The sequence below is a fragment of the Canis lupus genome, chromosome 31, assembly GCF_048164855.1.
Source record: "Canis lupus baileyi chromosome 31, mCanLup2.hap1, whole genome shotgun sequence".
NCBI classification, from domain to species: Eukaryota; Metazoa; Chordata; class Mammalia; order Carnivora; family Canidae; genus Canis; species Canis lupus.
The window spans coordinates 22,223,743-22,249,409 of NC_132868.1; the positions used below are offsets into that span (position 1 = coordinate 22,223,743).

General features: G+C 40.4%; 1 protein-coding gene across 13 annotated transcripts in view; it reads left to right on the top strand.

Annotated features, from left to right (window-relative positions):
* Nucleotides 1–25,667, top strand: part of LPP (LIM domain containing preferred translocation partner in lipoma) — a 670,528-nt gene that overhangs the window by 159,247 nt on the left and 485,614 nt on the right. For 12 of the 13 annotated variants that reach the window (XM_072807809.1, XM_072807808.1, XM_072807811.1 and 9 more), the window contains one exon: nucleotides 11,252–11,315. The gene's annotated coding sequence lies outside the window, so the exon portion shown is untranslated. Of the gene's footprint in view, nucleotides 1–2,036; nucleotides 2,164–11,251; nucleotides 11,316–25,667 lie in introns of those variants that run through there. The other variant, XM_072807806.1, reaches the window with a different exon arrangement.

Here is a 25,667-nt window from a genome sequence, read left to right on the forward strand (position 1 = left end):
CTAAGTGCAATGGTTTGGTATCAGGACCTCTTTACATTCTTCAGTGAGTTTTTGTTTATGTGGGTGATAGCTAATGATACTCATCTTAGAAGTTACAATGGAAATAAAAGATTTTAAAGAAAAAATGTTTGTATAAAAAGAAGCACATTTCCCAAAAGAAGCAAAAGAAAAAATAGGGGAATAACAATGTGTCATGACATATTTTTTTTTTAAGATTTTATTTATTCATGAGAGACACAAGGAGAGAGAGAGAGAGAGAGAGGTAGAGACACAGGCAGAGGGAGAAGCAGGCTCCATGCAGGGAGCCCGATGTGGGACTCGATCCCAGGACTCCAGGATCACGCCTTGAGCTGAAGGCAGGCGCCAAACCACTGAGCCACCCAGGGATCTCCACGACATATGCTTTGATTAAAGTTTATAAAGAAAATCTAGAATTTACAACAAGGTTTGGAAAAATGAAGTAGAAAAGATGTAATTATGGATTTCCTTCTTTGAACCTACACCAAAACTTGACAAGTGGTAGTTTCCTAATGTGCAGTTGCAGCTCGTATCAATAAACTTCTTTATACTCTGTTATATTAAAATTCACTGATCTAATATTCACTTTGAATCGATCTCCACCTCTGTATAACACCACAAATTGGTCATTTGGAAATACTGCGTTACTGAGTTATATGTATCTTCCAAATGTTGACAAGTTTCACTGTGTAACAACAACGGTAAATCACATTCATTAATATCACCACTGCTTTCATCAAAAAAGTATTTCAATTATTAGGAATATGTCATGTTGGGCAGCCTGGGTGGCTCAGTGGTTTAGTGCTGCCTTCAGCCCAGGGCCTGCTCCTGGAGACCCAGGATCAAGTCCCACGTCGGGCTCCCTGCGTGGAGCCTGCTTCTCCCTCTGCCTGTGTCTCTGCCTCTCTCTCTCTCTCTGTGTGTGTCTCTCATGAATAAATAAATAAAATCTTTAAAAAAAAAGGAATATGTCAAGTATATAATAGTAGTAGATGCACTGTTTTTGAAATTCTAATTTTCACTCTAAAACTGATTTTTATCATTTGCAACAAATACCGTTAGTTGTTTTCCTTGAAATGATGGATTCTCTTGGTTTATTTTTGAGACAGTATCTGGCAAGAGCAAGTCTGAATGACCGTGGTACGTCAGTCATTCTTTCAAATAAAAATGATGTTCCACGCAACCTGCTGTTTAGCTCTTGATTCAGTCACACAGTGCATTTCTTCGAGATAATCATTGTAGTTTGGGATTCAACAGAAGGTCTTTATGCCTACTTTCTATTTTGTCACATAGAATATTTAAAAAGACGTGTTCAAGGATTGAGTTTAATAAAATCAGTAAGTTTTAGTGCATGGAGGAGAACCTATCCTGTTCTCCTGTTGTATCCTGCTGTAAGTGAACCTATCCTGTCTTCCCTTTACTGTGGGTACCTGGTGGTGAAAAGTACACACACTGGCCATTTTTCTTTAATTATTGAAGTACAGTTGATGTAACACAGTTTTACATTAGTTGGAAGTACACAAGTGTTCCAAGGATACACATGGGAAATTCAACAACTCTGTAAGTCATGCCATGCTCACAAGTGTAGCTACCACCTGTCACCGTACAATGACGTTACAACGTCACTGACTATATTCCCTATGCATGTCCCAGCTTTTAGATACTCATACTGTCTCTAGTATCTAACAAAGAGAAGTGGGTTTGAGAGAGAACTTTAGAGGAAGGAATGGTGGAAATCTAGAAAGTGATGTGGAGTGGGGCATAGGAGAGAATATAAGCATCCAAACTTAATGAAGTGCTAAGAGAGAGGTAGCAAGAAGTGAAGGAGATGGAGGAATTAAAGCTACCCTTGAGAATCATTGTGGTGCTACTGCTTGATTCGTGTTAAGACTCTGGCCATTTTTACCCACTCTTGATCGCTTTTGCACCATTGGTGCAGATGTCAACGCTGTGAAAAACACTCATCGTGGACATTGAGAGCCAATGATCTAATCCTGTCCTTTCATTTTTCAGGTCAGCAGAGCTGAAAGGGACCTAGCCAGGACCACAGCACTGGTTAGTAGCAGTGCTTGGACAAGAACCCAGATATTAGTGAATTCCTCTTTTCTTCTTCTAACTTCCTGTGCCAGTTTTAGGAATCTCAAGGTAGATGTTTCTGAATTTTGTGAATATGTGGTGCCCAATATATATAGTTATTGAATTTATTTGGAAAGATTTCCATTGTTTTTTTTTTTTTTTCATGTTAAGCCCTTTGTGTATTTTCCCCGCTCTGTGCTCACCACCACACCACTGTCCTCTTTCCCACTTTTCAGTAGTGACCGCTGCTGCTCTTTAAACAGAACAGGTTCTGTCTTTGCCAAGACCTGAGAGAAGTTGAAGGAGCGGTTCAGTGCTTGTTCATTTTCTGGCTTAGAATTCCAGCTTTGCGGGGCAGGTCGGGGGAGACTCAGGGAGTTTGGGCTGACATTGCCACTTCCTTCTTCACCTGGACTCACTCATAGTCACAGGACAAGTCGCTGCATCCACCCATTCCCTTTTCTATCACAGCAGAGTCATCTCACTAGAAGACCTCCACCTCCCAGTTCTCTATTAGAATTCTGTTATTTTTTCTTTTATCTTTCATGTAGGAGGGAGGTCATGCAACCAAAATTACCCTTTACCTCTGCTTTTGCCGATGTCAATATTTTATGTGATCTGTTTCCTTCAGTAAGAACTGGTCAGACTGACATGGTGCTGGCGGATGCTGGGAGGGGCTATAGCACTGGACCCCGGTAGCACATTTTCTCTTCAGGACCCCTCTCCTGTTGACAGAGAATTTTTTTTTTTGGGGGGGATCATCAGGTTGAGATAGGTTACATTATATGAAAATGAGTAAATCTGGCAGACTGTGAAATGTGGGTTTGTGCACTTTCAAATGGATCCTTCTCTCAATTTCCAGTACGTTGAGTGTTCTTTTGTGAGATCTTCTTTGTTCCTATTTCTCATTCAGCATTGCATTGCTCTCTCCCACCTGGGAGCTTTTTTGCCTTTTTTTTTTTTAAACTTTGTTTTCTGACATTCTTCTTCCTCCATGTCTGTCTGGGTTTCCCAAAAGTGAGCTATGATTTGACCTTTGGTTACCCCTGTGAATCAGCTTTTCCCTAAACTTAGGCCTTTGATGACTTCCTTTTCTAATGGTTTCTGCCCTTGCTTCCATTTCGTTTTTCTCTTTCTTTCTGATATTCTGTTTATGGCTCTTGTCTAGCCATTTATTAGGCTCACTTATTGCCTACCAGTAGTTCTGTTTTAACTCTTTAAAATGTGTTCTCCTGTGAACTTCTTGAGCCCGGGCACTTGTGTGTGGCGCATCCCAGCCGCCCCATGGATGTGCCGAATGGATGCTATTTTTACCCAGGGTCTCTTCTTCAAAGGCCATTCTTCAAATTTGTATCTGGAGATCTGAGCTGTTGTTTATCTCTCAATATTGGGCAGCTAAATCTCTGAAACACAGAGCTGCCATGGCCCATCTTTTAATGCTGACTCCCTCCCACTGCCAGGATGTTACACATGCCTTCCCTGACAGATGGCCATTGAGCCTCCACTTGAGCACTTCCAATTCTTTGTGAGGCAGTTTGTTCTACTGCTGGACAGCTTCATGTTTCATGATCTCCTTTGCATTGTTCTGAAACTGGAGTTTGCACTGTTTCCACCCTAACAGTTTTAGCATTGTATATTTTGCAGAAGTGTAACGTGTCTTATACATGACCAGTTCTCAGATTCTCAAGGGTGGCTTTAATTTCTCCATGTCTTTCACTTGCTGTCTCTCTCCTAGCACTTAAACAAGTGTGGATGCTTATATTGTCTCCCCTGGTCCCCATCACTTCTAGATTTCCACCATGCCTTCCACCTCTAAAGTTCTCTTTCAAGCCCGCTTCTCTGTTAAAACCACAAACTCACACTTTTTCCAGTATCTAAAAGCTGGAACATGCATAGGGAATATAGTTAGTGATATTGTGATGTCACAGTGATACTGTGATGTCATTGTATGGTGACAGGTAGTAGCTACGCTTGTGCTGAGCATAGCATGACTTACAGAGTTGTTGACTCACCATGCATATCCATTGACTACTTGTGTACTTGGAACTAATGTAACATTGTGTGTCAACTGTACTTCAGAATTAAAGAAAAACAGCTAGGATATAAATTCTAGTATCATAACTTACTAGGTGGGGGGAACTCAATCAGATTACTTAATTGTTCTGAGCCTTGGTTTATTCAGATGCAAAATGTGTGTAATAATGACTTCCAAGAACATTTTTAAGGATTGAAGTATGCAAAATACTTAGCTCAGTTACAGAAACATGGTGCGTTTAATAAATGTTACTTTTTGCTTGATTAACTCTTTTTGTGTTTAATCTTTCCAATGATTCTCTTTTGAAAATTTTAATTCTAGTATAGTTAACATACACATAACATACAGCGTTACATTAGTTTCAGGTGTACAATATAGTGATTCAGTAATTCCACACATCACTCGGTGCTCCTCGTGATAAGTGTACTCTTAATCCCCATCACCTGTTTCAGCCATCCCTCCACCAACCTCCCTTCTGGTAACCATCAGTTTCTTCTCTATAGTTGAGTCTGTTTCTTGGTTTGTCTTTTTTCTTTGTTCTTTTGTTTATTTCTTAAATTTCACTTATGACTGAAATCATATGGTATTTGTCTTTCTCTAACTGATTCCTTTCACTTTAGCATAATACTCTCTAGCTATGTCCATGCTGTTGCAAATGGCAAGATTTCATTCTTTTGTATGGCTGAATAATATTCCATGCATATATACACGGAATATATACATATGTATGTATATATATGTGGAATGGAATATATATATATGTATATATGTGGAATGGAATATATACATATGTATATATATATGTGCTAATATATACATATATATGCGCTGACTCCTTCCCACTGTCAGTCAGGATATTACACAAGACATGTGGGAAGGAGTCAGCATTAAAAGATGGGCCACTGCAGCTCTGTGTTTCAGAGATTTAGCTGCCCAATATTGAGAGATAAATAACAGCTCAGATCTCCGTGTGTGTGTGTGTGTGTGTGTGTGTGTGTGTGTGTGTATACATATATGTGTATATGTACACCACCTTTTCTTTATCCGTTCATCTATCGGTAGACACTTAGGCTGCTCCCATGATATGGCAATTGTAAATAATGCTGCAGTGAACACAGAGGTGCATATATCTTTTCAAATTAGTATTTTTGTATTTATTGGATAAGTACCCAGTGGCATTACTGGACCATATGGTAGTTGTATTTTTAATTTTTTGAGGAACCTCCATTCCTTTTTCCACAGTGGCTGTACCAGTTTGCATTCCCACCAACAATGCAGGAGAGTTCCTATTTCTCCACAACCTTTCCAGCACTTGTTGTTTCTTGTGTTTTTGGTTTTAGCCATTCTGACAGGTGAGATGATATCTCGTAGTTTTGACTTGAATTTCCCTGATGATGAGTGATACTGAGCATCTTTTCATGTGTCTGTTGGCCATCTGGATGTCTTCGTTGGTGAAATGTCTGTTATGTCTTCTGCCCATTTTTTAATTGGATTGTTTGGGTTGATTGGGTGTTGAGTTGTATCAGTTCTATATATATTTTGGATACTAACCCTTTATCAGATATGTCATTCGCAAATATTTTCTCCCATTCAGTAGGTTGTCTTTTAGTTTTTTTGATTGCTTCATGATTTTTTTACTTTTTAAAAATATGACTGACTTTTAGAATTATTTGAAGAATTTCTCCCTTTCTCTCTCCCTTTCTTCCTCTAGTTCTTTCTTTTTAGATTTTATTCATACCAATCCTAAAAAAAAAAAAAAATCCTATTGCTTCTAGATTCATTTCCCTTTTACTTTGGAAGTTTGTCTATAACCTAACAGGGTTTTTTGGCAAATACTACTTTTATCTACATGAATTTTTTCAACTCCTGCCTACATCTCTGCTCATGTATTCATCAGCTTCTATTATTCTTCCTGTGGAAAACATTTGTCCCCCCCTTTTAATGGGTTAATGATGACTGGGCCATTGCAGATTACTTAACTCCTCATTGAACTCCTCACTCAATAGCTTTTAGAGTTTTTAGTTGAATAATATATTTTTTAAATTAAATATTTAATTAACGTCAGTTCAACCAGCATTTACTCAGCACTTTTTTTTTTTTTTTAAGATTTTTATTTATTTATTCATGAAAGACACACAGAGAGAGAAAGAGAGGCAGAGACACAGGCAGAGGGAGAAGCAGGCTTTATGCAGGGAGCCCGACGTGGGATTCAGTCCCAGGTCTCCAGGATCACACCCCTGGGCTGAAGGCAGGCGCTAAACTGCTGAGCCACCCAGGGATCCCCTACTCAGCACTTCTAATATGACATGTGTTGAGTGAGGTGCTCTAGGAATTACATAAAACACTGTTTTAATTTGTTCATGCATTCATTCATTGAACATTTTCTTGAGTCCTAAAGAATCAGATTCTGGGTTTGGGGTTCAAAAAAACTGAGTTAGACAGGGTTTCTCTCCTCAAAGCACATAATGAAATAAACGTGATGAGACAATGTGGTAATTTCAATGATCTGGGAATGGATCCATCCAGGCATTGTGAGAAAGGCTACTTCACCAAACCTTTCTAGATTGGGAAAAGCTTCACAGCAGGTGGAATACTTAAAGATTGAGTGAGGGGCTTAAAGTCTACTGGAAAGATAAGACCCCTGCTAGCGTTTGGGTTGTGTTTGGTTATTAAGCCAATTCTGTGAAAACGAACCACTAAGTTCTGTGTATTACACTTGACTCTCCTATTCCTTTCAATCATATTCACACAACACTTTCCATTCTTCTGCTTATTTTAGGGGCTTTAGAACCAGCAGAATAACTGAAAGATAGATGTGATGATATTATAGGTTTGCTTTTGGGACCTAATTACTGCACAAATGCATATTTCTGCATTCCAAAGTAGCAATAATAACATAAATACATAAAAATAATCTCATGATAGTATGACACATTACAGAGTGTTTCTCAATCCATCATTTCATTTACTTCTTATAGAATAGCTTAGTGCTTGTGGGTTTCCTGAGTGTCTTCAGCACTGTTACCGATAGATAAGAGCCTAAGAGTTAGCAGTGAATAATTATGTATGGAGGGTTTGCAAAGAATTTTTTTCTCTCTTCATTCCAAGGTGATCACGCTGCATTTTCTGATTTTACTTAGATCCCAAGACCAGGTCTGCCCATTATGAGGCCACTAGGAAGGCATCCTTTCACCATTTTGTGTCTCAGCTTTGTTACTTGTCAGATAGGAATATTGCTGCTGTCACTAACAATAACACCGACTTTGCCTCACTGGATTGAGATGAGGAGTTAAATCATTAATTTGTGTGAGTGCAGAACGTATATAACCAGTCACAATTATAAATCTAAAATGCACCTTTTGAATGACCAGATTATCAGCTGCTTCACTCGAAATAAGTTCAACTTAAGTTTTATTTGTTTCTGCATGCTTTCTTAGGTAGCTTCATGTTGTACTCTCCTCTGTTTAGCTCCAAGTGACTGCAAGCAAGTGCTGAATGTTCAGTAAGCACTTGTTGAGTGAAGTTTTTTTTTTTTTTCCTTTTTTAATACTGACCTTTTAAAGTCCAGTGTTGGATATTTGTAAGCTACTTATATTTTTGCTTAGGATTCCTCAAGCCTCTCATTTAATTTCCAGATTATAAGTTCCACTGATAGAACCCTTATAAATATCACATTAAGAAGCTGAGCATTACCTTTAGGCCAAAGCAATTTACTTTTTAAAAATCTGATTAATTTCAACACAATCAGCCGGGATGTCAGAAGATCTCAGTGCCTCTGATAGATGCTGACAGGTGAGGAAATTAAAATCAGGGAGGGAAGCAATTAAATACTGGCAAACATTACTTTAATGAGACAACCAAATCATTCATAAGCCACGGAATATGTTGTATTTTTGATAAGTATCTTAGGGTTGCGGGTGAGAGAGTGCATTTAAAAATGCTCTTTGTACGGGATCTGGTGATGAGAGTAGAGGTCCTTTCTGTGTTAGTTACCTATTGCCTTTGGCCTGGTCTGACATTTCCATAGTTTTTGGAGACAGACTTCCTGATAATTGTATTAAAGATTATGCCGTTGTTTAATTTAAGCAAATCTAGTATATGATTTAATTTAAATAAGTAAATAATTTAAATCGATCTTACCTCTACCACTACCTTAAAACTCAGACAGAGACACCTGGGTGGCTTAGTGGTTGAGCCTTTGGCTCATGGTGTGATCCCGGGGTCCTGGGATCGAATCCCGCATCAGGCTCCCCGCAGGGAACCTGCTTCTCCCTCTGCTTATGTCTCTGCTTCTCTCTCTGTGTCCCTCATGAATAAATAAATAAAATCTTAAAAAACTCAGACAAATGCACAAAATCCATGACAAAGTAATTTTTGGCTCTTTCACAAGTGATTTAGGGGTAACCACAGTCAGGACCTATGAAAAGAAAAACCTAGAAAAAAATGCATATTTCATACAACTTCCAATTCAGAAGACTTGGGAATTAAAGTACAAGAGCAGAACCTAGGCACTCAATCCCTATTAAGCTCTTCTTTTCAAGATAACACCCCTGTATTCAGGAAGGACATTAGAGACCAGAATGCTAAAAAGTAACCCACTTGTTGGCTCAGTGCAAGTTTCTACAAGGCTCTGTTATGTTGCTCATTGGTACTGTAGCACTTGTAAAATATCAAGTATTAAGAAATATCTTTACATTGACCACAGTGATTCTGGTGTTGGTTGGTTGGAATTTGTGTTTGTAATGTTAGGATCATCATTGTAGAATTGTATTGCTAAAAAATTGTCCTGGGATGCACGGGTCAGTTCAGAAGATACCATGGTTTGTGAAATACCTGTTTTCTCTGCTCTCTTCATTTCTCATATTCTTACATTCCTTTCTGCCTTTTTCCTTGTTCCCCATCATATTTCTTTCTTCTCTCTCTTTTTCATTGCCTTCATGTATTCACTGCTGTTTTTCCCAAAATACAGTGTAAATTATCAATTATTCTATACTGGTTCCAAGTTGACTTGGTGAATCTTGCTTTTGCATATACTTTAATTAATAGGTTGAAGTTTTGCAAATTAAATGTTGAGTATACAGGTTTCTTTATTTTGGGTTGAAATTGCTTCTGAAGATGAGAATATTTTTCTTTTTTTTTTTTGAGAGAGAGGATGGGTGGTTTGACCAAGGATGCAGACTGCCAGGGTCTTGGTCAGCACTTATAAATACAGAGGCGGCTAAGGATGACTGACTTGCTTTATTAACCAGATGCTACAGTGGGGTTTGCCAGTTGTCCAAGATACCTTTATGAGTCTAGTGGAGAACTCCATTACATTAGGTAATACCCATGAGTTTTGGGGGATGCTTGACACTCAAATCATGTGAGGAGGATGATGAACTTCTTAGCTAGGAGGCTTCAGCTTTTGTACTGCTTAACATGAGACTTCTTGATGAGAGAGAATTCAGGGGCGCTGGCTTCTGTTGTTTCTGTGGCTTGTGTTTTGAGAGTTTGCCAAAGATGTTGCATCTCTGAAACTATACTGGGGAGAGCTGAGAAAGTCTGCATAGTAACCCTGCATCAAACACTCCTTTTGCCCTAGCTTCATAATGTGTCACTTCTGGTTAGACCACAGATATGAAGTCTTCTCTCTCTCTTTCTTTCTTTCCTTTCACTCACTAAAGAAACAGGGCTCAATACTAAATGGCTTTGGTGCCTTGACACTTTTGTATGGTATGTGCTCCCAAATGGGAGACTGTATCACGTAAGAGAAGGGTGCTTACTGATTTTGGTGTCCAGATTCAAGGTTCCATTTTTATCTGATCCATATTAACCATATAATCTTTGAAGTTTGGTTTCCTTATTGGTAAAATTGGCAATAAAGATGATTAATGTTTTGATTTTGGTGGCCTATGCAAGACTTTCTTGCAGGCTGCATTATCAACCATGTTCTATTTTTTTTTTTTTTTTCCATGTTCTATTTTTAACCTTATTTGAGTCCTATATGTTCTTCTGTTGGAAGCTTCATCTAAGGGACAAACTTTAGGCACAAAGGCACAGACTTTAAAATGATTTGTGATGTATCTGCAGTTCCTTCACTTAAAGCAGCATCTCTTGCTTTTGGGAGTTGAGAGGAAATTTAATTTTTAAAATTTGAGGTGTTGCCTTTTGAAACAAACATTCTTTGTTTCAAGAATGTTGTTAGGTGAGGCCATGGGAGATACACATTGATAATTATTGCGGTGTTTTAAAACTAGGCATATGAATCAAAGAAATTCCCAACCCAGAGATATTCTCTAGCACTGTGTGCTTCTAATGTCATTCTTTGATCAGATAAACATGGGCTCATTGGAAGAAATATTAATGTTTTGTATACCACCACTGTCCATATCTATAGATATGAAATAATGGAGGAAAATCTTCCAAAAAAAAAAAAAGTGTGACTGAGTTTGGCTGTGAAGTAGATATTAAAATCCTTATTTACATATAAAGAAATTGACACTCAGAGAGTTTAAGTAATTTGCCTAAGGACATTGTTAAGAGGAAGACCAAATCTCCAAATCTCACAAGGTTCTAAATCCCTTGTGTTTTTGCCGCTGTCTCATGTTAATCAAATAGTTGGTCTTATTTTATTCTTCCCTCCTCCACCCAGTCTACTGAATTAAGTCAATGAGTTGTTTCTATTTTCCTAACTTAATAGCCCAGGACAGACTAAGCTATAAAGAAAAAAAATCACTGAAACAACAGGCGGAGTCTGGAGAGTCCAAACTTGTACCCTACTACGTATTGTACTGTGTAGTCTTGGGCAAGTTATGCACCTTTCCTCAACTTTAGTTTCTGTATCTATAAAATGACGACAATAATAGTCATACACAATATATTTGTGAAGTTAATCATGAGAAATATGCTAGTTCCTATCTCCTTCTGTCTTGTACCTCCACGAAATTTTGTTTCCTCACCTGTGAAGTGAGTAGACCAATCTCTTCCTGTTTCTTTGCTGGGTTGTTATGGATTGAAGCAAGATAATGAATGTGAAAATGTTTTGCAAAACAAGAAACTGATATAAGAGTTATATATATATAAGAGTTTATGACAAGATACAGATTAGTACCTAAGAGTAACGTGTACCTATTTCATTTACAGACACTGGCATTGTAGTTTGCTGAATCTTACGTCCACTGACCATTCCAGGAGCTAGCTATCTGAGGTAAGAGAGGATCGGCACCTTTTTATTTATGAAATGCTCATAAGTGTCCTAGCAATAATATTGAAGGTTGATTTTACTCCCAACAAAGAAATACAGAAGCATTTAATGAGCAGCAAAACCTGAAAAATGGCCAAAGCAATGAACTACCAGCTTTTTATCTCTTCTTGATTTAATTTCCCCTTTCAATTTGTAGCCTTCATGGTTTAATTCCAAAAGCACAAAAATCCAGGCAACACAGGAAATTCATATTTACCAAGTATTTAAGTGTCCATAATGTGCAATGTTCTTTTTAAAAAATTTTATTTATCTACTTTAGAGAGAGAAAGAGAGGGAAAGAGGGAGAGAGACAGAGAGAGAGAGTGTGCAGTGGGGGCAGGGGCAGAGAGAGAGAGAGAGAGAGAATCCCAAGCAGACTCCCTGCTGAGCATGGAGCCTGACATGGGGCTCCATCCCACAACTGGGAAATCACCATCTGAGCTGAAACCTAGGGTCAGATGCTTAACCAACTGTGCGACTCAGGTGCCCCCATAATGTACTATGTTCCTATCTACTGCCTCTTTGTATCCCTAGCTAGCCTGTGGCAGGAGGGCTTCTCTCCAGTGTCCTGGCTCTTGTTTGAGTGAAATTTTCAATACACTGGGCTGCCAGTGCTTCCTGGCTTTGAAAGGGACCAAACTCCTCTTGTCAGCTCCATCACTGTCTTTTAGCTGCCCAGAAAAGATCTGAAAAAGACATAATTCAAGGCTATAATGACAACAACAAAATGCTAAGAATACAGAGAATGAGCTAGAGGTTTTTGAACTTAGGACACACGGTATCTACAGTGCTGCTCTTCTGGGGGGCCAGTGCAAAGGAGCTAGGCCTTTGGTGAATGAACATTCTCATCGTGATTTTGTCAATAAAATAGAGGCAAGAAGAAAATATGTAAAGGAAGCATGATAGTAGCAAAACTTGCAAGATAGGAGTTTTCTTTTGAGTCTAACTAGCCAATATTTGCACTTCCCAGTTAGGTCTGCAGTGTTCTATGTGGTCTTTGAGAAGACTTGGATGAAAAAGAAGTGAAGAGGTCAACATGGTGTTCCTAACTACAGGCCCCAAAGTATAGCAACTTTGTGGAAGATTTGATATCAGCATTTAAAATACTGTAGACATTTGTTTTACCGAATATTTCAGCAAATATTTCATGTTATTTACATGATCTTGAACTGCCAGTGTGACTTTGGTTACACAGACCTTTGAAAATATTGAAGTTTGTTGTCATGTTTGTCAGAGTTAACAGTTGAGAATTGAGTGGACATTGTGGTGTGATATTGATATGATTTTTTAAATTAATGTGGGTTTTAAAGCTAATATTCACCGTAAGAACATGCCATGTAGGGCAGCCCGGATGGCTCAGTGGTTTAGCGCTGCCTTCGGCCTGGGGTGAGATCCTGGAGACCCGGGATCGAATCCCATGTCAGGCTCCCTGCATGGAGCCTGCTTCTCCCTCTGCCTGTGTCTCTGCCTCTCTCTCTCTCTCTCTGTGTCTCTCATGAGTGAATAAATAAACTCTTTGGGGGGGGAAAAAAAAAGAACATGCCATGTGCAAACAAGGGGGGTCATGTATGGACTGTGAAACGCCTCTATAATTAAATAAGACAGAGCAGCCACTTATTGTTTAGATTTTACTCTCTGTCCTACAACAGAGAAGGTTATAAAAAATGGTAGTGACCAAAAATACAGGAATGATTTCCTGCCCATTTTTGGCTCCCTCTCTAGTCCGTAAAATACTCCAGCAAAAACTCCTTTCTAATTTATTTCATGTATTTTCATGGATAAATCTATCAGAAAAGAATGTCCTGTAGACATGTAATATAGTTTTTGATAGCCCTGTTAGGCAGAGAGCTAAGTGGTTCCTTCAGAGAAGCTGCAGGTATATTAACTTTTCTCCAAATGCCAGTTGTTAAATATTAATAGAGTAAGCTTTGAAACTATGTAACCATGCCCCCCTTCTGCAGGAAACCCATCTTGAAACTGCAAATTGGAGTTTAAGCAAGCCTTGGGAGGTTAAGAAATGATTGCTCCTGAGACAGAGGGGTTTCATCTATATCTGTTCATCCATCCAGCTGTCCATCCATCCAGCTATCCATCCATCCATCCATCCTTCCTCAATATTTTGGAGGTGGGGATTGGTGGGCAGGGAAGGATAAAAACTTCTCAAATAACCTTTAGGAGGTAGAGAAGTAAATATTCTGGGGGCATGTTGTAGAAATTTAAAATCATCTTGTGGTAATAATTGGTATCAGTGGCAGTAATGAAGAAAGAATAACAGTTTAAATAAATAATGAGACTTGACAGTAGATGTGTCAACAGGTACCCACTTAATGAGTGTAATCATGTTTTTCTCTGCTTTCAACGTTGATCCACTGACTGTGGTGTGTTCCCCTGTTCCATTTCCAAACCAAATCTATTTAAAGCTGCACTTCATGGAATCTGAAACAGTATACCCTGTTTACTATTTAGAGCTGATACCCAATGTTCTGGAATAGGCAAGATCTGTACTTGAACAAGAATAGGCTTCTGGCCTCCTGTAGACGGTTGATTATCCTTGTTTTCCACAGGGTGATTCATTAGCAGGGATGAATAATACTGAATTAATTATCATGGACTTGTCTCTATTGCTAGAGTGGATTGTTTATTATAATTTGATGGAAACAGCCCTAGTCTACCTTAAGTCAAATTAATCAGTTACTGCTTTTTTTTAGGTGGAGGTTGAGGCAGTAGTTATACATGAAAGTGCTTCTTAGTTACCTAGATAGAATAGCATTGTTTTGGGGAGCGAAGCCATGTGTTTTATGTTGTGTTGTGTGAACCAGACGCCGTGAGAATCTAATTATAATCCCAGCTCTGGCTGTGTCACCTTGGCAAGTCACTTTCCCTCTCCAGGGTCCAGTTCAGTATCTAACAACAGATGGAGTTGGACCAATTGATCATGGCATTACTTCTAGTCAAATGTCCTATTGTCTGTGTTTGCATTTCTTAGCCAGTCTTTTCTTCTTCCTGCTGTTACTTTTCTGAAGTCATAGGAAAGTCTTATGACTCTACCACAGAACGGGTGCTTGGAAGTAGGTATTTCTCTATTAGTTGTGTGTGTGTGTGTGTGTGTGTGTGTGTGTGTTTACATAGCAGAAGAGCAGTTAATGATTTGAATTATATCTACACTAGGGTAGGATGTTTATGCACTGATCATCCCTAACCTCCAGCAACATTCAGTTTTGGGTTAGAAAGGAAGAAAAAAAGTCCATCTTCCTCCATGTTTCTCTACTCCATCATCTGGGTCTCATTTTTAGAGGCTTTACCCGCTGGTTAGTGTTTTTGGGTTCTTCTTCTGTTTGACTTCTGTAGGTTGAGTCATTGACCTGTAAGGAGAGGTCAGAATGTCAAAACCAGAGGAGACTTTAAGAACCAATCTAGCCAGGTTACCTCATTTCAGAGACTGAGATTTGGAATCAAGGTGCTAGTGGCAGATCCTGGCCTAGAACTTTTCTTCTGACTCCATAGTCGTATCTCTGTTTTAGGAGAGATATCTCTTTCTATAAACTGTCCTTTCTCTTCCCAGTATTTAAAGAGCCATTGTTTTTCAGGTAAAACCTGTCTCAGTGTCAAAGCAAGAATATGAGATGCTTTTAAAGCAAAAATGGATTCCAGCCATCTTTGTTAATTCCGTGGGGCAGTAGAATATTCTTACTGGCTGGCTTCTGCTGTCTGTTTTTTATTAGGAGACTATGGATTCCCCTGCAGTCCTTCCTGTAAGGGATGACTTGACCCTGACATCACCTCTGTTTCCTCCACCCGCCTCCTGCCCTTTTTTGATCCAGTGAATTATAGGAAGCTGAGGATGAGCGCCTAGCTGGCTGTTTACTGTGCATAGTGGGGAACATTAATAAAGAGAAGACAGATGAAGGATTAATAAGCAAGAGGACAGGAGAGTAATAGCCAACACAGTGAAATCTAGTTCAAGGCCTGTAATTCCCAGGTGCAGTGCTACAGGAGATTAATAGCAACATCTCTCATTCTTTCAGACTGTCTCTCTGCCTTGTTCTTATGGGACTGGGCTGGGACTGAGAAGCAGCTGGAATGATCTTTGCCAAAATCAAACTCATGTTTTCATGAGATTTCCAGGTCCAGAGGAGAGAGTCGTAATTATCCATCATTTAGAAGATAATTTAGAGGCCACTGGATCTAAGCACATATTTTGGACCTTCTGATACTGAAATACAGAGTGTGGAAATCATTTTACCCAGTCTGAAGTTCAAATTCTGGCTCTAATTAATATGCTTCAACTCTGTTGAAGCAATGACCTCGTCCCGAACCTCAGTTTCTCCATCTATGCAATGGGAAGAGAAGGGGGGTGGAATAGATGATGTCAGAGGTTTTCTCAGTCCTGATTTTCGTGAGTCTCTGATCAGTCCAGGGTACCATAGCAAGTGTGCATCTGAGCCAGGTCCTGAATCCAGAACTGCCTTTCTGTGGTTTGGAGTGTGCATCATCATAGCTTCTACTACCCATGGGGGCGCTAAACAGTGTATTTGCATCCTTCAGCCTTTTAAAAATTAAATACACCCTTTTTTTCCCTTCCGTTGACAGGTCTCTTTTTGTCAAGGGACTTGTCTAAGGCAGTAGTTTTTAATTTGTGTGTGGTGCCTATGTGTGTTTATGGTGGACAGTGTAGCGAAGAGGATTATGGAATGTTTAAAAATTTAGGTGAATCTATGAAATAGTTAAAAATGCACATCTGCATAAAACGTTGTCTATAATTTAGGTGGTTTGTAGACCTTCTGAAGGCCAATGTAGATTCTAGGTTAAGCAGAAGATGTTCTTCAGTATGGAAGGCCTGAGGTGACATTTGGCTGACATACATTCCCTGTTGCTTTTGGATTTTTCCACAGTTCACCTATGGTTCTACTCTGAGTGTCAGGCTCATTTATAAGCATGACCCTGGACAGTTAAATATCTCAGACTGTTGAGTTGAAACTGCTATTCTGCTCGCTTCATTCACTCACTCAAATTACTTTTAAACTGGAATCAGTAAATGATAGCCATTTTAATATATTATTTCATTTAATCTTGCAAAACAGAGAATTATTTTTTTTTCCATTTTTCATGTACAGAAGCTGAGCTCAGAGTGGTTGAGTAATTTGCCCAGTCATACTGCTAATAAATAGCAAAGTCTGGATTCAAATCCAGATCTGGTCCCAAATATGTGATTACCTCCAGAGATCATACTGAATATGAAGAGGGACAACGAAAATTCTATAAATTATAGAAATCCCTGGTAGAAAATGGTCAGTGGGACCCAGAAGAGTTCAGAGAGGGAAAAGATCACATATCCTGAATCATTTAGGCGATGATTTATTAATTAAATACTTATCTGGTACCCTAAGGCAGACTAAGAAATATTAGACAATTGTATAAAATGCATTATAAATAACTTATTTTTTTTTCTTTTTCTTCAAACCTCTATCAGGTTAGTGGTCTCAATTTCTTCATTTTTGTAAGTGAGATGAGGAGGAGACAAAAACCGATTAGAGTCATAGTACCCTGATAACTGTGCGTTATCAACTGGATTGGAATGTCAATGCTTTGGGGAATCCGTTTGTTGTTTTCTCCCTTGTTATACTGAGCGTGGGAGTTTTTAACAGAGACTCCTGACCATGCATGGATCAGCACAAATGCAGATGTGAGCAGCTAGTATTTGGATCGTGCCAAGATGTAATGTCTGCCACATGTGTGAAGCTAATGCTTAACGCTCGGTGACCCACTGTGAATGTACGTGCGAGCCATGAGAGTGAAAACTGGTGCCAGAGGTGAAAGAGGCCTCAACGATTGTCAGGTGCACGGCCTTCACCTCACCCGTGGGGAAACAGAGGCAGAATAAAAATCAGACTTCATACCAGCCTCTATGGTAGTGTTGACCTCGATTTTCTGTCTTCCGCTGGCTCACACTCACATAGCCCATGAGCTTGATAGGTCGATACACCTGGATTGGGAATGCAGCATAAGTAGTTGCATGACCTTCGATCCATTACCTGATTTCTTTGGGTCTCAGTTTTGTTGCCTGTCAAATGGAAATCAGGACTGTTGTGAGGATGAGTTCAGTATACGGAGGCATTATGGTTAATGTGATTGGTAATCCCTGTCATAGCCTGAACACACAGGCTGGTTGTCCTGCTTTGACAGATATTACTTCCTGATTTCATCTTAGTTCTTCTTAGGCCCTTGCTTGTCAAAGTTTGGTCTGAAGACCAGGAATATCGACATCACCTGGGATCTTGCTAGAAATGCAGACTTCAGGCCACACTCCAGACCTCCTGAATTGGAATCTGCATTTTAACAAGATCCCCAGGTAGTTCATATGCTCGTTAGACTTTCAGAAGCATTGTTTTATGCCTGAGATCAATGTCAAGGCCATTGGCCATGGCCTGGTGCCAGTGGCTGGCATCCTGCCAGCCTTTTGGGGGCATGCCTTACCCATGCCTTACCATGGCCAGAGGGAAGCCTGTGAAGTCGCTCCCTGGGAATCATGGAAGGCTGGCTTGAAGGAATCCAGCAGCCTTTATCTTTTCAACGCCTTTCATTTCCTCAGAACTACGACTCACAGGGGTCAAACTGGGATTGGATCCCAAAGCCTTTCTGCTCACAAAGTCCATGTTCTTTTCATTAAACCATGATGTCTCAGTCGAGAGGCACGCTGGGCTGTGCGTATGAGAACTCCCCATTCCCCCATTGTGTGGATGTTTCCACACTGGCTGTTTTACTCAGTTACTCAATTCCTAGAGGGGAAGAATTAAAAAAAAAGAAAAAAAAAGGCAAAAAGCTTGAGTTGAAAGCCAGGATCCTGCAGCTTAATCAGTTATTTTCGTATTTTAATGAGGATGACTATTGTGAAATAAGTAATTATTAATTACTCAAAACTAATGAAATATTTTAGTTTCCTTGCTAAAAAAGCATATGGAAGCTAAAAGAAAGCATATGGGTGTTTTTCGGGAAGCATATTGGTGAATGGACAAATTACAGTGGTGCCAATATGCCTTTGCTGTCTGGCTAGGGCCATCACTGTGTGTGCTGGCATCTGAGTCCTCGTGTGTTTAAAGAGATTTTTAAAAATTCCCATCTGATGTGTGTGTTGGGTTGCCTCTGGAGTTACACAGCTCTGTCTCACAGTTCTCCTGCCATGATTTCACTCTGACCTTGCTTGTTGAGTGTCCCTCGTACACAGCCTCTGCCATTGGTGGCTGCCACACGCCTCCCTCCCAGATGCTGGAGACTTGCAGGGTCTCCCCCGCCGATGGCCGCGTGTTGAGACTGTTCATCCGATGGTTTTCTACAGCAGTAGAAACCATACCCTGTTACACTGGATGTGCACGCTCCCCTGGGGAACCCGTGTGACACTGTGGGCCAGCCATCGGTTTCTTCCTTATGACGCTGGGATGATATTGCGCGTGCTCTTCCGCTCATAGGCACGGCTGTTTATCCAGTGTGTGGTCCTTGCCCTCTGCCTCTCCTCTCCTTTCTTTTCTGTTCTTTTCCCTCTTGCCCCATAGGTAGTCAGTCTGGGAAATAGTTTGATGGATTTGGAGGTGGTTGAAACTTGTTTCCTCTGCTCTGGGGATTGCACACTTCTAGGCTTGGAGTGATCAGAGGCAGCATGGTATGTTTGAGAAGGTACTTGGCCGAGTGTCAGAAAAGTGATGCTGTAGACCAGCTTGACCTAATAAACATTTCCTTGGCACCTACCGAGCAGAGCAGGGTGGGTTGCTAAGAAATCGATGAAGGGAGGTGGCAGGGATGTGGAGGTGAGTTTGAGTCAGGGCCAGCTGAGATTCAGTGTGATGTGTGAACTCGGTACTTACACTCTGTGAGTCAGAGAATTTGAAGAACTCTTTCTACCTGGGAGTTTCTTATAGAAACTGGATCGGAGTTGGCTTTGGAAGATGGTTACATGGACTTTGATGGGATGTTACAGGAAGTGGAGGGGAAATTTCTGGCAGGCCAGAATCGGCCACCGGCAAGACCAGAAGCAGGTGATTACCAGCCATGTCCAGAGAACAGGAAGTGGCTACCAGAAGTATCCATTTGGGAGAAGTCACTTCTTCTCTGGTAGGACTCAGTCTACTCATCTGCAAAACATGAGCTTTGGACAAGAGGGTTGTCAAGCTTCAACTCCAACTGAATTCTTTAAGATCTCTGATCCCACAGCCAGATAAGCCATTTAGCTTGACTCTGCCAGCTGACTGTGGCCATGGACAGGGCCCAGGGCCCACATGTCCTGTTCCTTAACTACTACCCCATGTAGCATCCTGATGAGGGGTGGGTGGGGTGATCACTATTATCCTGGCCTTTGTTGCATAGAACACAGAATGTTAAAGTGATCTGAGACATCAAACAACTAAGATATTTAACCATCTAAGGTACTGATGACCCTTCTGCACAACTCCTCTAAAATGCCACCTCTTTCCATGTCGTATGGGCCTTGCTGTCCTGCCTGGAGGAACAGCTCAAAGCCCTCTTCCTAGGAAAGCCTTCTCTCTGTACCTCTTGGCTCTGAAATACAGTCTTAGCCTTTGACTTTGTTTTATAATGAAACTTTCTTTTGATGGCTATGTTTTCATGTTTCCTCACACACACCCCCGCCCCTCCTGCACTCAGATTATAATGGTTCTGAATCTAAAGACGACTCTCTGCTTCTCTGAATTTCATGTAGCTCCCAGCAGTGCCCTAGACATAATGTTCAATGAAGAAGCACATAACTATATTCTTCAACAGTTTTTCTCACTCCATGTTGCTTGGGTTTAAGATGGATATGAGACATATATAGAGGCATCTAGAATTGCAGAACTGGGAAGCTATAACAACTGTCTATAGCCCTGGGAAGAAATGACTGGCCACACTTCACCCCCTCAGTTAGCTGCAGGTCTGAGAATGGCATCCTTATCTGGCTAAGTGATAGAGGGACAGAGTTCCTGCTTACCACCCAGGCCTTGACTGGGTTCCTCCTTTCCCTGAAGACCCTTAGGAATAGAGGTGGCATACAGGACACTGCCGCTATATGAAACCGAGAGAAACGAGCAGACATTTATTGGGTATCTATTATGCGACGGGCCCCGTGACAGATGCGTTGGCAGAGGTTAGCTTGGTCGGTGGTCATAAGCTAGAATTTGCACTCTGCATGAGGGGGCCAGGTTGTAATCAGGATGTTTAGCAAAAGCCCTTCCTTAGGAGCTCTGATGAGCGTACTGTACTAGATGGGCCCTTACCTCCCGGAATGTGGGCATAGAGCTCTGCAAAGTTGCACACTCAACTTGTTTTAAGGTTCGCTGACTGTGAAGATAAGTGGAAGCAAGCCAGCATTGTGACCAAGACTGGGGTGGGCGGACCTGTGTCCTCCCAAGTGTACAGATGAGTCTCGGGAGAACCAGACCCGAGTGCCTCACACATGAGTGTTGGTAGTATTGGCTTGTACCTGCTCTTATTACATCTTTCTCCCTCCTCTCCTCAAGCCTCCCACCCACAGACTGTGTATTTCTGCCCCCGATCTGTTTTCTTTTCCCTGTCTCTCCTTCTCCTGAGCTAACCCTGGGCGGCCTGAGGTTCCGAGGGCTCTCTGATGCAGAGTCCTCTGTGCCGGACTGTGAAAATGCTGGCAGGGAAGACGAGACACAAATCTGTTAAATACATAGTAAAAATAGCTTATGATCTATGGGACTTGGTATTAAGCAAGATGATATTAACGAGGTTTGAGCGCTGCTCTGAAATGTGGCAGCTGCACACGCATATTGGCTGCTTTTCCTCCCTACCTCTGGCAGCTTGTGAGCAGTGTTGCCATGACAGTCCTTGGGCTCTGTTTAGATCAGCTATTTTCTGAAGGAGCCCCTGACCTTCCCCACAATAGAAACCGTCGATGTGGTCATGTCAGTGCCTCTTCAGAAGCCGTGTGACTGGTGAGCCCCAGTTGTCACTTGGAAACTGTTGGAAGCTGTAGGTCAGGACACAGACGTTGAACATTTGGGAGTAGGACGGGCTTTTAAATATCCTTTACTTATTTGCTGGGTGAGAATACTGAGGCCCATTGAGTGGCAGTGACTTGCTCAAGGTCCCAGAGTGAAGTAGAGACGAGGGTGGGACAGGAACTTGGGTCTCCTGATTTCCATCCTGTTACTACTATGTCATGCTTCCCCTGCTTGAGGGCCCTTTTCAGCCCAGGAGGCTGTAGGTGGAGATGAGCCAGGCGTGGGGACGTCTTGGTCCCTAGGAATGGGGAGGGGAAGTGAAGGGGGGGGAGGAACTCCGTGCAGAGAGAGGAATGAGGAAGTGATGGGGAGTTACGGATAGTGTGGGGCTGATAGCTGCCCAGAGTGAGTGTCTGAGGTGCCACTCAGCTGTGACCATCAGCAGAAACTCTTCCTATCTGATGCCACAGATGATGTCATTGAGAGAGAAGTAGACGCTTAAAGGGGCAAGGGAAAGATGTCTTGTTCTTAATTGCCCTGAACCCTTTCCTAATGTCTTGTAGGCTCACATAAGGCTACCACCATAAGAGCCACTGTCAGCACCATCTTTTCTTGGCAGGTGCTTTATTATATGGTGTTAAGTATTCTGTAGATAGTTCAGATATGAGACACTGTCTCCTTCATAAGATTGCAGGACCCTAGGGGTAGAAGGGATTTTTCTTCTTTTCTTTTTTCTTTCCTCTCCCTTCTTTCCTCCCTCCCTGCTGCCTTTCAGACATGGCATCTGGCATAGACCTAAATCACTTATGATGAGCATACCGTGAATCTTTGTTGAGATAAACTAGGTTGAGTTCAGATGACCTCTTAAGATATTTTTTTAGTTGACAATGAAAGTTGGCAAATGATGATTTTGCGTTCTCACCAATTTGGATTCTGTGTGATTTCTCATATGTTCTTAATTTCCATAAAACTCAGTATTATCCTTATTCTACAGAGAAGAAATGAGTCAGGCACCTGCCCAAGTTCACTTCAAGTAATAAATGGTGGAGATTTGATTTGCATCTAGGTCTTCTGTTTTCAAATAACGTAATGTTACTTCTGTTCTTCACCACTACTTATAGAGAGGGTGTTGTTCCATAGAGAGTGGTTCAGCCTTCTCTCGAGGAGTCTCTAGCCTTTTAAGGTTGCAACCCACATCCTTAAGAGTTTGGAAAAATAATTGAGGCCTCAGGTTCAAACAATGATTTCTCATCATGTTTTGGACAACACTTTAGCTTTTTTTTTTTTTTTTCCCCCAATAAGCCAAGGAAAAATAGTGCATTTCCATATTCTTTAATTTGTTTAATTTGAGATAAATTTAAGACTAGAGTATAAGAATTTTTAAACTTTTAATAAATTTGGATACATCTAGCATAGGGGGATAGAAGACCCTCTGTCCTAAATGAATTGACTAATTTAGCTAAGAACAAAACTAGACCACTATTTTTGGTTACAAAAGGATATAAGAATCTTTTTTTTTTAATGGAAAATTTTAAAAAAGATTTTATTTATTCATGAGAGGCACAGAGAAGGAGAGAGAGAGGCAGAGACACAGGCAGAGGGAGAAGCAGGCTCCATGCAGGGAGCCCGATGTGGGACTCCATCCTGGGACTCCAGGAATACTCCCTGGGCTGCAGGCGGCGCTAAACCGCTGAGCCACCCGGGCTGCCCCAGGATATATGAATCTTTGAACGCTGCAGCAGAAGCCTAGATTTTGGTTGATATTGTTTTATAGGTTCTTCTCAACATTTGCCATATTCAATAGATGATATCCATTATGCTATCCAAACTTCTGTTGGATTTGGATGAGTTTGATAACATTCTACATCCTTTTTCAAAAACTATCAATGTGAACAGTCTTCTTTTTTATCTATGTGCTCAGGAAAGATACCATTGCCTAATTTAAATTTCAGAACAGAGGCAAATCTTATTTGTAGTGAGTATAATATCATAATATATCTATATATCAATATCTACATCTATATATCTCATGTTTCCTTTTTGTATCTAACTCTCCAGGTGTGTAAGGAGAAGGGTGAGTTGAATAATAATGGTATAATGTCCAGAGACAAAGTTGAATACATAAGACAAATATAAGTCTATCTCTGTAGAGAGTGTATGTGTGAGTGAGATTAGCTTCTGGGCCTTTAATAAAGCTGTGTATACTTTGAAAGTACGTACTAACTTTGGAATTATCAAGGGAAAAATTGAAATTTAAACTTGAATGTTCAGGGAGATGACTATTTTACCTTTTGTTCTAGAGTTGTAGGTAAAATTGAAAAGTTAGAGAGTTGTATTGTTTGGTATTAAATGGAAATCGAATGCTATATTTTCTTCGAGAAGAAAGCTTGTCTTGGGTATATGAGCATTCTTGCAGTCATTCTAAATTTTTGAGCCCCCCCATGGGTGCCTATACTTTAATTGAGCTGAATCAGTTTACTCTAGCAATGGCTAAGAGAACATGTTATTTACTACAAGTAATGCACCCTAAATAAAAAGAAAAGGAAAAAAAAAAAAAGCAGCACTTTGTGCCTTTCTTGTATGTTTGAAGCAGTTTACCTTGCTTTAGAATTGCCTGTGCGTGCGCGTTTCTCTAAGTAGATGGAAGCACCCTGAAGACAGGAGAAATGTTTTCTATGCGTTGGTGACGATGATTTTGTGACTTCAGGTGCAGTAAATTAAAACATCTTTTATCACGTCCTTTGCTGATGTTGACAGGCTTATTTGGAATCTCTTTAGAAGTCATCCTATTGCTCTTGAAATCCCTCTGCTTCATTCACTTTCTGGGGAATGAAGAAACATTGTCCATCTGCCTACTTAACAAGAGAAAGGGGTGGTTTAGGAGTGCAGTAGCCTGTTTACACACTGGCCCAAACTGTTACTGTAGGAAAAGGTTTCATATATTTCAAAATGTTACAGAGCTAGGAAAAATATACACATGTAATATATAGAGTGCATATATATGTACATATATATATGATCTGTTCCTTGTCACAATATTTAACCCAACGTGCTATTTACAGTAATGAATCAAAATGTCAGTTTTTAAAAATATGAAGTGTCAAAGTGTTCCCACATTGCAGGAAAGTTTGATGTGACAGTTTGTTAATCATGTGACTATTATATCAAATGTGTCTCACAATGTTTTTGCTCAGTGTTCTCTCTTGTAGGCTCCTCACACTTTTTTAGTGAATTCCTAGTTCAAGTTACTAACCCAAGGAGCACATTTAGGTTACGTGTCTCCCACACCTCACAAATGCTGTGTTTTTCTGTACTTAAAACTGAATGGATTTCACATGATTTTTGAGTGGTTTGATTTCGTGCCTGACACATTTATGTATAGTGGCTAAAAAAATAAAACAAAATTCCCCTACTGTAATTTTGTTGTTTTCACTGCAGAATCAGTACTTGAAACTTTAACACGGAGAATGAATGTTTTGTGTTTCCACAATTTGGGAGCCCCAGGGTATAATTTAAGGTGTCCTTATTTGCTATTGACCACTCTTTAACCTTGGATGCATTTTTAAATTTTGTTTGGCACAGTGATTATACCAACTTCTTCATCCTATTAAAAGGGTAGAAATCATAGACCATAAATGTTTCACATTTTGGAAAATGCGGTATGATTTCTCTCGGGAGAATTTATGGCTGTGCTACTTGGTAACTGTGTCCGTGGGCTGCTCTTAATCTCTGGGCCTCAGTTTTCCCTGAAGAATTTTTAAGGTTGAAATTAGATTAAAACAGTGAACTTTTAATCTATGCTTCAAGGAACCAGCCTCAGAGTCCTGAGTTGATATGTGGCCTCGGATACTGGGTTATAGGGTGAATAGTGAGGACCCTGGGCCTTTCTACTTGAGTAGCTGCACTCTTGGATTTGTTTTAATTTAGTTTTATGTGCTATTTCATTTAAGTAGAACGCTCCACGGCTTAAATAACCAGTTTGGCTACCTGTTGGCACTGCTCTGCTAGATGGACCTAGAGTCAGGGATTCTTTGGCCCTGTGGCTCATTTCCTGTGAGTTTTTGGTGGGCAAGCACACCAACAGATCTGGCAGAGACCTGACCTTGGGTTCAACCTTGTGCATTCAGGAGGCCTGCATGGAAGTCCTTTCAATGGCCAAGGGCTCTCCATACTGAGATTCAAAGGAGGGGCCACCAACTGAGATCACATCTGTGTTTGACTTTAATCCTTACATCTTTCTAGTCTTAATAAACTTACTTTCCAATTCAGCAGCTTTTCGGGTCAGCAAAGACCATGACTTGCCACAAGTCTAGGTAGAGGAAGGGATAGAAGTTTGGCAGGTATTTTGTCTGCTTCTGGTCAA